Source organism: Rhipicephalus microplus, chromosome X (assembly GCF_043290135.1).
Source record: "Rhipicephalus microplus isolate Deutch F79 chromosome X, USDA_Rmic, whole genome shotgun sequence".
Classification (NCBI taxonomy): domain Eukaryota; kingdom Metazoa; phylum Arthropoda; class Arachnida; order Ixodida; family Ixodidae; genus Rhipicephalus; species Rhipicephalus microplus.
In genome coordinates this window covers 411,865,007-411,879,693 of record NC_134710.1, presented here as the reverse complement: position 1 = coordinate 411,879,693, position 14,687 = coordinate 411,865,007, and the positions used below count along the sequence as shown (strand labels likewise).

At 44.0% G+C, this 14,687-nt stretch overlaps 1 long non-coding RNA gene across 1 annotated transcript in view; it reads right to left on the bottom strand.

Annotated features, from left to right (window-relative positions):
* The window catches only part of LOC119160986 (uncharacterized), a 182,113-nt gene extending 172,078 nt beyond the window's left edge, over positions 1-10,035 (bottom strand). The window contains exon 1 of the long non-coding RNA XR_005108389.2: positions 9,821-10,035. This is a non-coding gene — a long non-coding RNA (uncharacterized LOC119160986). The remainder of the gene's footprint in view (positions 1-9,820) is intronic.
* Between the last annotated feature and the right edge of the window lie 4,652 nt (positions 10,036-14,687).

Below are 14,687 nucleotides of genomic sequence, written 5' to 3'. Positions count from 1 at the left end.
AGGTTCACCACGAAACGCGGAAGGCGCGGAATAAACTTCTAAGTCCGAATCACCGGTCAGAATCCAGCGCAGCACTCTGCCGGAAATTAATAAAGTTTTTTCTGTCTCTCCGCAAAGCAGATGAATGCGTGGTGTGCATAAATTTCATGCATGCATGCCACGAACGCTTTTTCAGCCTCATGATCGTACCGCAATTTTATCAAAGAGCCCATACTTCGTCAATTCGCTTTCAGCAATAACCTACTCGTACACAGCTGCTATCTAACGTTTGATGTAATATATTACCACAATGTTGGAACGAGTACAACCTAAAATTATTTCATTGGACACATTTCAGTCAAGTAGATCGTACAACGAAGTATCGTTGCCTAAAAGATATTTTACTGAGTTTTAAAGCGAAGGTGAGTGCTCATCCGAGTATTCCGGTAAAATCGACATTTTCCATGGTTTTACGTAGACGGAGGCTTGCCTCATGACGTCGCAGAGGTCAAGCAAGTATTTTTGGCTTCGGAGAACGTTTTCGGGGTGAGCACAATACCCCGACTGGCACCCGGCGAGGACTATTGTTCGTCAACCCTCTTGCTCTATTGTCGGGCTGCTCTCGAGGTGGTTTTCGCTGCTCACGCCAGAAATGGTTTTCTTTTTCCTGAGGGGAACGCGCTCAACGCACCCACATCGATTTATTCTTCACCACCCTCGGGTCACCCTATTTGGAAACGGCGCGCTCAGCGTCGCCGAAGTTTGAGCGCATGTAGTCTCAGGCGCTGACCCGCTGAGCGGCGCTAGTTTCTTATGGTATTTAGGCAGCCGTTTCGAACTGAAGAAATTGTCCTGAATTAACGACGCTAGCATCAATTATGCGATGCGTTCGGGCATTTACGATTGACTTTTGGCATTACATGACGGAAATCTACAGATTACCGTAAAAAAGACGCAAACAAAACTTTTGCTCTCGGGGGTCTTTTAAACACTAAACTTGAACTTTTCAAAGTCACTAAAACTCCAAAGTGATAGAATTGTCGCTAGCATGACTGAAAAGGCGCTAAATTTATCGACTTTCTCGCTAAGTTAACAACACTGCTTGGTACCCCTTCAAAGCGAGACAGACAGCGCTTTAAGAAACCTCTTCTTCGGCGCCACCTCCCTGGATTCTTGGGACACCATCTCCGACGCCTGATTAGTGATGGTCGAGAGACAGAGGAAAAAAACTTCTGCGACAATCAAGCCCTTACCTTAGTCTGACCACGTTTACAATAAAGTGACCACCACCCAACTACACTGACCGCAATACTTCTAAGAAAATACACATTAACGATGCCACTCGCTCAGCACAGTAAACCCTGGAACGTTCTCGAATTTTTCCCCAACCAATTTTTTCATTTTTTCTTTCTCTTTTTTTGTCTTAGCCGTTCTTTCCTTCTCCTTTTTCACTCAAAACACGTAAACGTGAGTGCGAACAGAACGCACCCTCATTCCTGACTAAGGCCAGATTCTGGTCGAAACTGTCGAATTCAACACTTTCGTTGTTACCATTATAGCAGAGGATCTACTTGACTTATATATAGTGAAGAAGTTTTTCCAATGGGCCAAACATACTTGGGAAGCACAGCTTGCGGTTGTCTTAGTTTTATTTCCAATGGTTTCGGCCGGTGGACCGGTCTTCCTCAGGGTTTGTGAATAAGTGCGATGCTATGCAAACATGCCACATCGACATGGTGGCGCAAGAAAGTACGCGAGAGAGCGACAAATTAGTAATGTTTTACAGTGGTGACATGTGCTGTGCCAAACAGTTTTCGTCTCATTGGCTGGAGCTAGCAAAAAAGAGAAGGGTGAGAAAGGTCTCGTTTAGAGTGGGGCACGTGTGGTACGTTTGGGCAGACCATAAATAATAGAGGCAGCAGAAGCCAAATAAATCAACTAAAATTTCAAAGGAGAACCAAAAAGAACAAAAGAAGGAAAGAAGGAGAGAGAAAGAAAGAAGAGGGGGATAGGGCGGCTTACGCGACGCACCTGTTGATGGTCATGAAGTGATATTGTTGGTGAGCTTAGGTGGCAGGCAATTCTAGCGAAAGGGGCGCCACCGGCAGACGGAGCCTTTGATGCGGCCCCTTCTGTGGTCATTTAGGTAAAAGCGGAAGTATGTGTTTCGCGGAGACCACAAGAACACGTTGCATATGTGTGTGGGGGGAGGGGGTAAATTTTGGGGCAAAGATGGTGAAACACACAAGGCCGTTTGAAAAGTACAGGCTAAATTTTCGGCCAGAAGGCACATGCTGTTAATATGACAGCGTGCATGTATCCAACCCGAAGCGCTTGTGATTAAAACCGGCTGGCACTGGTTGGCTTCTCCCACTTACAAATAAAAAGACAAACATAAGTAAACAAAATGGCCTAAAATAGAAAGAAATGTGAAATGTGAAAATGAAAGAAATATTAACAAGAAATAATAGAACCGGTGATGTTGTGCGAGAGATATGTGCACAACTCTTGAAACTTATGAAAATGCAAACCGATAAAACTGTAATACACATTAAAATAATAATAAGAATAGTAAAAAAATTGAATGAAAATAAAAATGAAACAGTGATAAAACAAAAATACACATGCGAACAGGACATGGAAAAATGTTCGGTTGGTCCATTCCCGCGGATAACTATTGGGCACTTCCTTTCAGCATGTCGAGGAATAATATATTGATGATGCCAGACTCAATTCGTGTCCCATCTCACCTCTGCACGTCTTAAGTAACGATAGGTTACCGATGATTTTATTGATGACATGTGTTAAGGTTTCAAATCTGTGGATGAAGTATGACTCCCTTCGTGCCCGTTTTTGAGTCCCGCGGACGCCTCACTGGAGGAGGGTGGCTCGTATTTTATCGAATGAGTGTTCTGGCATATATATATATATATATATATATATATATATATATATATATATATACTTGCTTATTTATTTATTTATTTATTTGTATTGCTACGGTATGAGCCGGCCTGTGGTATGTGCCGGTGTGATGTGAAAGTGGAAGACGACGTTGTCAGGTGCAGTCTGAGGACTTCATCTTTACTTCTAATAGCCGAATGTCATCCTCACCTTGTAAATAAAATAAGTCATCTTCTATTCAACCTAACAATACATTTGTTGCCCTCTTGGCGAATGATGGTGCCGCAAAATCTCTCAAGGTGGATACGCTCAGCGGGCAAAAGCATGTACAAATTAATTTACTAATAGTTTGGTTATTAGGTCAATAATGTAATCGGACTGTGCCACAAGTACTCTCTGCCAATTAAAGCAATCGAGCTTAAGACCACAGGTATAATGTACCTCACTGTCTCTCAGGTAATGTATTTGACTTTTAAAGAAAACACACTCGTGTTTATATTGTTACATGGAAATAACACTAATTCACTCGTGAACCACACTAGGGTTCAGGCCAGAATGTGAACTTCTTCGACTCCCTTCTCTAGGCCTTTTTTAGATCTGTCCCTATATAACTGAGAATGTTAGTTAAAATCACTCAACAATAACTTTTATGGCAGCTTAAATAAATGCACGTTGTTTTACTATGATCATTTGGCAACCAAGGCCGGCCCAATGTGTTGCCGACTGGTCACCCCTAGTCATTGGCACGATCGGCGTTCACTCGGCCGCCGACGTAGGCCCGAACCACGCCGCCGACCACCTGCGGGTGTAACCGGCAGCTCACCTCGGGCCGGCCCTTTTCGAATGTCGGGGGGCTGGCGAGGTCCGGTGCCGAGTACATGCCAGTCATTCGTTTGATGGTCGGCAGTCGGCCAAGGTTTCTTGGATAATCTCTTATAAATCAGTAACAAAGAAAAAATAGTCGTACAATTTACCCACACGAAGCACCACTTCCAAAAAGGTAATCTCTGGCGTTGGTCGAATGGGTGCCATAATGCTAAATGTTGGACCTCTCAGTCTCACTTCTGCGATACGGCTCACACTGAGGAAAGAACACGTCTTTGAAGACGAAAGGCTTTAATGGAACTGAAGAAGAAAGAAAAAGAAAAGGATAAGACGGCGTTGCCCCGAGGCCACACGTCAGTTCGTGAGGAGCGAGAGAGAGAGAGATAGAGATGCAAGAAAAGGCAGGGAGGTTAACCAGACGCACATCTGGTTTGCTACTCTGCACTGGGGAAGGGATGAAGGGGAGAAAAGAGGTTGCAGAGAGATGAGAAGGTACACACAATCACGAGCACACTCGGAGAGCACACACAGTCTACAGGTGGTCGCTCAGGTTTGTTGACTTTAAGTAAAGCAGCAGTGCTTTAGTCGCTTTCTGCGCAACTGAGGCAGATGCCCAAGGTCCTAGTATCTTCTGCACACAAAATGGTCTGGGGTCAAGTTGATTCAAAACCATCTGGAGCTGGCATCGCTGTGTGTCGTAGCAAGCGCAGCTGCACAGGACGTGTTCGATGGTCTCTTCAGCTCCGCAGTAGTCGCATGTAGGAGTGTCTGCCATACCAATGCGAAAGGAGTATACCTTTGTAAATGCAACACCCAACCAAAGGCGACATAACAGTGTCGCATCGGAGCGGGAAAGTTGTGATGGTAGCTTTATCTTGAGCGAAGGATCCAGTTCATAAAATTGACACCTTTGGAAGCTGGTAGACGACCAGAACGTGCGTGTGAGATCTCGAGCCAGCAGGTAAAGTTGTCTTGCTGCATCATTCCTTGATAGAGGAATCGGGACTACGCGGGTTTTTTTTTTCATTTCATTTATTTTACCCTCAATTGCACATAGCTTTACAGAGGGGAGTGGGGTACAGAAAAAAACTATAACCAAGAGCAAACATAGTAACATCAAAATAATAAAAATTACAAAACATAAAAATTCGATGTTAGGCAGTACAATGAATGTACGTGTAAGTATCATCAGAATGGGGCAAACAGAGTACAAAAATATATATGTACAATATACACTTCACGTGGCATCACGTAAGTAATTCTGTACTGTAGATGAAAACAAGTCGTGACTTGAAATGGAAACCATGTCTGAGGGAAGGTGGTTCCAGTCGTTGGATGTGCGTGGGACGAAGGAATGATGAAAAGTGTTAGTGCGGCAGCTAATGACGTGTACCTTATGTTGATGATCTAAACGAGCTGAGTAATAGGCAGGAGTGGTAATGAACTGAGCTTTCAAAAGTGGATGATTGAATATCTTGTGAAAAAGTATTAGACGAGATGCTTTGCGACGTGATTCAAGTGACTGTAGTGAAAAACTGTGTTGACGTAATACCGCTAGTGCGAGGGTAGTTAGATAGAATGAAGCGTGCTGCGTTATTCTGTACCATTTCAAGCGAGTGAGTCAAGTTCAGTTGAAAATGATCCCAAATGAAGCATGCCTATTCAAGTTTTGGACGAACTAGTGTTTTATACATGGTTAGTTTCACGGCTTGAGGGGCACGGCTAAAGTTGCGTCGTTGGTACCCTAGCATACGGTTGCTATTGTTAATAACATAGGTAATATGATGATTCCAGTTCAAGTCAGATGTTATATGAATCCCCAAGTATTTATACGAAGTTACAAACTCTAGATCAACGTCATTTAAGATGTAGTTAACAGGGTGTCCGGTAGTTCGTGAGATACGTAAAACTTTACAGTTGTTAGTGTTGAGGTCCATGTGCCAAGTTCTACACCAGCTGGCAATAATATTAATGTCACTTTGCAAACAACTAGCGTCAGAGTTAGATGAAATTTCTCGGTAAACAACGCAGTCATCGGCGAAAAGGTGAATCGAAAAAGTTACAACATCAGGTAAATTGTTAATATAAATAAGGAATAGTAAAGTTCCTTCATGTGCTGAGCGGGCTGTATCATCGGCTAATTGATTTCCGGTAATACCGATATGTCCAGGCAGCCATTGATATATAATATCATGGCCTCGTGCTAGAGCTTCATGATGGCAATGTCTTATTTCTTGTACTGATTGTTCATGACTCCTCCTACGCATGGCAGACTGCAAACTCTGAAGTGCTGCCTTCGAATCACAGAATATGACCCATTTTCCTGGACGTTCTTGAACGAGATATTGTAAACCAGCCCTTATAGCAGCAAGCTCTGATGCCGTAAATGTAGTCATATGCGACAACTTAAACTTGATTGTTGTTGCTGCAGCCGGAATTACAGCGGCACCTGATGAGCTGCTGGACGAGAAGGACCGATCAGTGTATATCTGTGTTCGGTCCAAGTACAACTCATGTAATAATAAGAGCAGTGTTGCTTGCTTCAATGCTACTCTGGAGTGATAGCTTTTCTTTTTGATACCCGGAATTTCCAGACGTACTTGCGGCTGGTCGAGGCACCACAAAGGACATGCCATTCTCGCAGCTGGCGTATATCCTGATGGAATGCTGTTTAGGTGCTTGGCTATGACATCTGAAAACGTAGCACGTGGTCTTCCGGAGGGTAGAAGGGCCAAGTGGTGGTCGGGGACACGGCTAGCATGTCGAATGTGCGCTCTGAGGCAATCCACAACTCTATATGTCTTGACCGGATGGTCTTTGGCATGCATGATTGTGGCATAAGTAGAAGCGCATCGGAGCAGTCCTAGGCAGATACCCAGAGCCTGACCCTGCAAACTCTCCAATGAATTAGTATTGGATTTGCAAGTGTTAGTCAGTACCGGCAAGCTGTAGCGCAATAGACCCAGAAATAGGGCCCTGTACAGCTGTAGCATGGAGGCCACAGAAGTTACCCATGCTTTCACGCACAGGAATTTCATTATATGCACAATAGATAGCAGTCTCTTCTTCAAGTACGCACAATGCGGGCTCCATGAAAGACTTCTGTCGATTATTGTGCCCAGGAAATGATGCATCCGTGCATATTTGACACTCTGCCCATTGATGTAAAGAGGGTATGGCGTCATTGGTTTGCGTGTAAACGCCATCAACGCGCACTTCACAGCTGATATAGTTAGGCCTTGTTTCTGAAGGTAAGCTGTTGTGAGGGTTGCTGCCCGCTGTTTTCGTGCACGCACCTGAGGGCGAGTAACTGCAGCACTCCAGAGGCAAATATCATCGGCGTATATGGATAGGCACACCGACTTTGGCAGAACCTTCAACAGACCAATGAGGGCAACATTGAACAATGTGGGGCGAATGGGTGCCATAAGGCTAAATGTTGGACCTCTGTCTTACTGCTGTGATACGGCTCACACCGAGCAAAGAACACGTCTTGGAAGACGAAAGGCTTTAATGGAACTGAAGAAAAAAGAAAAAGAACAGGATAAGACGGCGTTGCCCCGAGGCCACGCGTCAGTTCGTGAGGAGGCTCAATTATTATTATGGCTACTCTTCTGCTGCGAGGGATGAAAAAAAGGAAGTCACAACAGTCTCCCGCGCCGATATATGATGCTAGGTGGCTTCCAATGGGCACAGTAGCTGCACAGGACGCTTCACCATAGTGCCGTCGGGCGAGCGTAGAGAGCAAGTACTGAAGATGTCGTCCCGCCCAACGATAAGTTCTTCTATGCGAACAAAGCTCCACAAATGCCTTGCATGCTGTTTTTCTCCGATTAGAACTATAGTGCCTTTATTTACTATATGATTTCTTTTTGCTCATACATATATATGATCATACATATGTGAATGTGATTTGATCATGTGATTATGTCGTCAGTTCCCTATAAGTATGTTGCTTTGCTGCACACTTGCCCCAGTAAAGTTAGAAGGCGTAATTAAGAGCAATAATAATTTACAAGGGCCATGTCAATTCGTTTTTACCTTTACTTTTCTAATAGAGTCTGATACGGCCATGCACACAAACGTTTAACAAAGTAGGCGTAAACCTCTATTTGCGGGGGGTTACTAACAATTTATTAATGATATAACCACTCGAGTCAGCACTATTCGCTTACTAACTAGGAAGTAATTTTATCTACACAACGACGCAGTGCTTTTACCCAGCCATCTAGTATTTGGGCTAGTATTCGTTACGAGCCCAACGAGGTAGTGCCTTTCGCTAGGGTTATTTTTACTAGCTGCATTTACTAGCTGGTTAGTGGATTCTGTGACAAATAACGGGCTAGTACTTAGTGATTATATCATCTTTTTTTTCCAAGACTATTCAATAGCCCGTGGCGTCAGAAACGCACGCGAGATATTTGCAGTGGTTATCAAACAAACTACGCGTGATAACACAGCAGCGCCGCGACTCAGTCAACCTTTCAACAGCGCAGCATTCTCACGTCCCGTCACCGAATTTTACCCGCACATGTCTGTCTTTGCAAAATATGATTTTTCAATGAAATGACGCAAATGAAAAAATATCATAAAAACTCACAAGTTTCTGGAAGATATGTCTTTATAGGAAAAGAAGGCACAGCTTTGCCTCAAAGGCGAAGCAATGAACGCGGTAGCAACAACTCAAAAGGTCACGCGCAGAATGAAAAGCAGATCTAATCGTGCCCCGCGTTTCTCACGCACAAATTACGCCCGAAACGTATTCACAGGTACGGATGCACGAGAATAAGCGTCTCATTTGTTGCTTCGCGGAGTCTGAAAAGCACGCGCTTTTCGCGAACGGAGACTGCAATGATTGCAGTAATTTTTGTGCGCCCGGTAACTACAGCAGAATTGTTCAACCTAAAGCTCGAGGCCAGCCAAGGTGTGCGATCCTCCCCTCCTCGTCACCGTGAGATAAGGGCGCGCGACGGGGCGTCGCTCCCCTTCTCTAAGCCGGGCAAAGTACGCGTAGGAGATTGGAATGGGCGCCGCGGCGCGATGTGGTGACGTGCGCTCATTGCCCCATCTTTCTGGTAATGCTGAAAACACAGCAGTGGTATGTGGTAGATATAAATAGCTTGCCGTTTGAACGGTGTAGAACGCACTGTGGGGTGGCTGAGTGGCTAACGCCTCGCTTTCATGACGCAGGGGGCCCACGTTCTATTCCGCGTGCCTTCTTTCTGCGTATATATATATATATAGTGAAGGTATGGGATATGGCACAACGGGAGCGTTGTCAACAAGGATAAATATATTCATTTCCCAACAGTTTCGGGAGGGGTCCTCACTTCATCAGGGGATGACATCAGGATCAGGGGATAACTCATCCCCTAATGAAGGGAGGACCCCTCCCGAAACTGCTGGGAAATAAATATATTTATCCTTGTTGACAACGCTCCCGTTTTGCCATATCCCATACCTTCACGAAGACTAACTGGCCCATTGAATTATTACTCCCACTATATATATATATATATATATATATATATATATATATATATATATATATATATATATATATATATATATATATATATATATATATACGGTGCATGACATTGACGCCAGCGGCAAAATCCAGCCGAGAGTGTCCGAGTGTCCTTATGATTGCTATCGCAATAGAAGCTTCACGAATAAACCATTTGATTTATCCGAAGTGTTCAGTAGTATAAAGTGCCGTTTATGTACCGTGTCAGTGGCCGTTGGTTACTCTTGAACGTGCGGCACATCTCTCTCTATGGGATGTGAAGCAATAGGTGCAACATTACAGCTTCGAATTTTCGCACACAGAATCGGGATCAAATCTCGGCTGTGGCGGCTGCATTTCCGATGGAGGCGGAAATGTTGTAGGCCCGTGTGCTCAGATTTCGGTGCACGTTAAAGAACCCCAGGTGGTCAAAATTTCCGGAGCCCTCCACTACGGCGTCTCTCATAAGCATATGGTGATTTTGGGACGTTAAACCCCACAAATTAATCAAATCAATCGCACACAGAATTGTAAAATCAGTCTTCGACATTGACATGCTTACTACGATTTCATGCTTTAAAAAAATCTGGGAGCAGAACTTACAAGTTTCCTCGGCGGCAATATGCGTGGGTCGACAGCGGCTCGTGGGACCTTTATGCAACGACGCCGGCTCGATCACTGAGTTCCACTATCACCGGCCCCTGAAGCAAACGCGAATAAACATAAAGTACTAGCGTACTATCATGAGCAATATGAGCTGGAAGAAAGTAGCGCGTGGCGATAGCCCCGAAACCGAGATAGCGTGATACACGCGGATGGCACTGCCGAAACCGAGGGGGAAAAATGGCCGCTCTTCCACTGACTGCTGGCACCCCACTTCGCTGCCTTTGCTGGCTTGGTGTGAAACGGCAGCTGATTGCATGCCATCAGCCGCTTGCAACGATAACGCAGGGAAAAAAACCGCACGAAAAAGAAAATGGGTAAAATAGGCGAATCAAAATATTCACCCAACAGCACCTAGATATAATACGAGCATTACCTCTGCATCCCGTTCTGCAGGTTACGTCACAGCCGGTATGTCAGCGGCTACGTAGCTTGATGGGTAGTTAGGTGTGACTGTGTGCGTTGAAGTGAATTCATATCGCCGCTGGTGGCTACTCAAACGCTATAAGCGGCCGTTTCACATCAACGATATTGATACGGGGCTGTGATTTGCTTGCGATAAAGCCCTTAAATTTTGAAAGGAGCGACACTCTTCTCCGCGCGCACGTTATCCTCCTCGATTCACTTCGGATTTCTACCCTCTCCTGGCCGGCGCAGCCATGAACCCTCAACTTGCTCCTTGTAGCTGCATTAGAATCAATGCGCGTGCTTGTTTATTCCGCTCCTTCACGAATTATGCGAGGTTCTGTCACTTGAAAATACAACTTGAACTAAAGCAGGATTCTTGTAGAACACAGTGGCTGATATATTTTTGGTGCGCTTCAATAAATACAAGCAGAAGCACTTATTAAAAGTTATGTTATATATTTATTTATTTATTTATTTACTTATTTATTTATTTATTTATTTATTTGCAATACTGCCAGTCTCTACTGATACCATACCAAGTGTGCACTCTGTACAGATGCCATGATTGCTCACCATAGTAAAAAAAGCTGTAATACAGAACATAAAAGCAACATCAACCTGGCACTTTGTACATTAGCAATATTTACACAACATAATAAACAAAATACAAGTGCATACACAAATAGCAAGTTTAACAATAAGGCCGCTTACATGGTTGTTTACAGAACATACAAGTAGTACATACTGGTTTCATTACCATTGTCACTGGGTATTTAAAGAAGCTAAGAATTGTTTTCAACTTCTAACTCAAACTGCGACAGTGACTCACGCCCGTATTCACAAATGCTCCTCGACTCGACTTTCACCCTTCACTTGACAAAGTTGAGCACTGCAGCACTGCTCGGCTGAAAATGACGCTGAGCTGCTCGAGAATCGCACCACATTATCGCTGATATGCAGTGACTTGCCTGGCCTAGCGAGGGCACTTTCATCGGCTTTGTCAAGTGAAGGTGAAGCGCTGAGTGAAGGGACGTTCTAGAATACGTGGGTTAGGGTTGGTGATGTGAGTGGCCAACATGTTCCTGTCGCAAATAGCAACCGGAAAAAAGAATATTTGAACTAATCAGTGTTGCATTTGTCTTGTACTAATGGTTGTGTATGTTTGTGTGTTGTGGCTCGTGTTTGTGAATAGGACGCGTAATTTGAAATGTTAATTTCAAAATAATTGTGCAGGAGTTGATAAAGAAATTTTAGACCAGCCTGTTTTGCTCGTACTTCTAGCGTAGGAAGTTCAGAAAGAGTTAGCAGACGAGTGGGTGAGGGTTCACGTTTATATTTGTTGTGGATGAATCTTATGGCTGTCATCTGTACTGCTTCAATTTTCTTTATGCTTTTGCGGGTGTGAGGAAACCACACTGTACTTCCGTATTTGAGGATAGGCCTGACGAATGTTTTGTAGCTGGGAGCTTTGTTGGCAAAGTTGCCATTTGAAGTGATCTGTGAAGAAAAAATTATTTTTGCATGGCAGATGAAGTAATGTTTCTAATGTGCTCGTCCCACCTTAAGTTGGACGTAATAGTTAAGCCTAGGTTTTTATGTTTGTGTACTCTGCTCAGAGCAGTGCGATTTAGAGTGTAGCAAAAGTTTGATGTCTCTCTTTTCCTCGTTATCGTCATGCAAGCTCATTTTTTTTTACATTAATTGTCATCTCCCACTTTGAACACCATTGAGAAATATCAAAGAGTGATTTGTTGTGCGAATAGTGATCTTGGTCATTTCTAATTTCTCTATGAAGGATACAGTCATCTGCGAATAACTTTATTTTACAGCCTCTATTAGTAGATATGTCATTAATATACACAAGAAATAACAAGGGCCCGAGCAGGGAACGCTGGGACACTCCTGACGTAAACGGTACAATATTTTATGCAATGTTTTTGACAACAAACTGAGACCTATTAGACAAAAGCTCACGCACCAAAGCAACACTTTCTTCGTTCCCGATAATGTTTTGTAGTTTAGCGATTAGCATGGTGTGACAAACGCTATCAAACGCTTTTGAAAAGTCAAGTAAGATTATGTCCGTTTTGCTGTGTTTGTCAATACCTAGCGCAAGATCGTGTGTGACCTCAGTCAGCTGCGTCATGGTCAATAAAACCCTACGAGTCCATGCTGGTTGGGGGACAGGATGTCGTCTTTTTCGAAAAAAATTGTTAAATGTTGTAGGACTATATGCTCGAATAGTTTGCATACCATGCTCGTTAAAGTTATCGGTCTGAAATTGGATTCAATGGATTTATCTCCAGATTTATAAATTGGAATAATTTTAGCTATTTTCATATCTCCTGGTAGTCTTGATGTTGAAAGTGATTTACGGAAATTACTGCCGAGATATCTGCTACACCATTCTGCGTACCTTTTCAGAAAGTGTTAGGTATATTATCAGGACCACACGCTTTCTTAGTATCTAGAGCAAGCAGAAGATTAAGAACACCAGTACCTGTGATAACGAGAGGTTTCATCACAGACACCACGCGTGGAAGTGATTCCAGCATGGCGCCATTATCTCTTGTAAAAACTGAATGAAAGAACGTGTTATATCTGTTGGCTTTATCCAATTTTTCAAGTGACGATAGTTGAGTGGTGAGCGTGTTTCTTCGGTGAAAGTGTTTTCAAAATCTTTGTGGATTACTTTTGAGAAAGCTAGGGAGTACAGTATATAAAAAATGAGTACCAACTATCAGTTGCACAGTTTACGCCATCTAGGCTTTTGCTGTTTGTAACCCGGAAGCTTGATAAGCGCTATAATAGAAGCGCATAAGGTTTACATCGAATTTTTATCATTTATTGTGATCTTTCCGAGTTCAAAGAATGTAGCCTAGAAAGAATGTGGCGATTTACCTAATGAATTCAACGGTGAACCCGACGCCTTTGTGTAATGAAACCAACGCGGAAAATTCATGTCGTGTAACACCACATGAGATGATTCAGACTCCAACCAAAAGTTTTCAAAAAACCCGACGTTTCGGAACAGACTTGGTTCCTTCCTCACAGCCCATAGTATCAATCGCTCTCTAGGAACCCATCACCCCGTTTATTCACACGGACTGCACTCCACGGCAAAACGAGAAAGAGAGAAAGGTCATTAGCCACCCCGCGTGTGCTTTGAAGACGACGCTGCTAGTAGACTCCGCAGCCACCCCTGAACACGACGCTGCTAGTAGCCTCCGCAGTCACCCCTGAGGAAGAAACCAAGTTGGTTCCAAAACGTCTGGTGTCTTCAAAACTTTTGGTTGGAGTCTAAATTCTCTCCCAGTTCATCACCCAACCAGACAGACTTCTGTCAAATGTTTACTTTCAACACCACATGAAAATTTCACATGAAGCCCAAGTGGATTAATGCGTGTGCCTATATTCCATCCCAATGAAACGACGACATATTGTATTCTACTACATCTGCGACTTACCTCATTCTCCTAAAAAGAAGAAAAAAATCGCAACGAGTCCACGGAGTGAATAATGATGAGAGGGGCGAAACGTTCGTCCGTGTGTCACTCCATTCGTATGGACGAACAGAGGCACGGACGGAGGGAAGCATGGACGTACGCACGGACGAATGGGCAAACAGATGGACAGACGAATGCTTCGCACACTCATCATCATTCACTCCGTGGATATGCTTTGTTTGGTTATAATATTCCCAAGGACATATACACACAACGTCGTCTATTGAGCAAGTCAAAAACTGGAGGTGGCTACATGCATACGTACGGGGAAGGGAACGACACATGGCCTAAGAAGTTTGGCCCCAAAAAGAAGATGTCTGCACATCAAAAAGCTCATAATGATATGGCACCTTATATACAGAGTGTAGACATACACCAACGCATGCATGCGCTGACGTATACATACACCCCACAAATATGTGTGCACGCTCACGTGCAAGATAGCATGCGAAAGAATGCACAAGGGCACGCAGGCGCTCACACACACACACACACACATACACACACACGCACACACACGCACGCACACACACACACACACACATACGCACGCTCGAATTCAGACATACACAAACGAACGCACTCGCAGGCATACACATACGCAGACATATGTGAGAGCGCACAAGGACTGACTTAAACACACACAAAGCCTCGCACACGCACACACACCGGCTCAAACACTGACGGCAAACGCAGGCGCACACGTGCACACTCAAACGCACGCACACGCAGGCGCACACGTACGTACGGGTACACAAACTAGCTCCAGCACGCACACACACATACACACACGCGTGCGCGCGCCTTCAGAACTACAGGTTAGAAATACACACGTCAGCTTACAAAGCGAATGCTTTGACAATTAACGCACACGCAAAAACCCAACAAAGCTT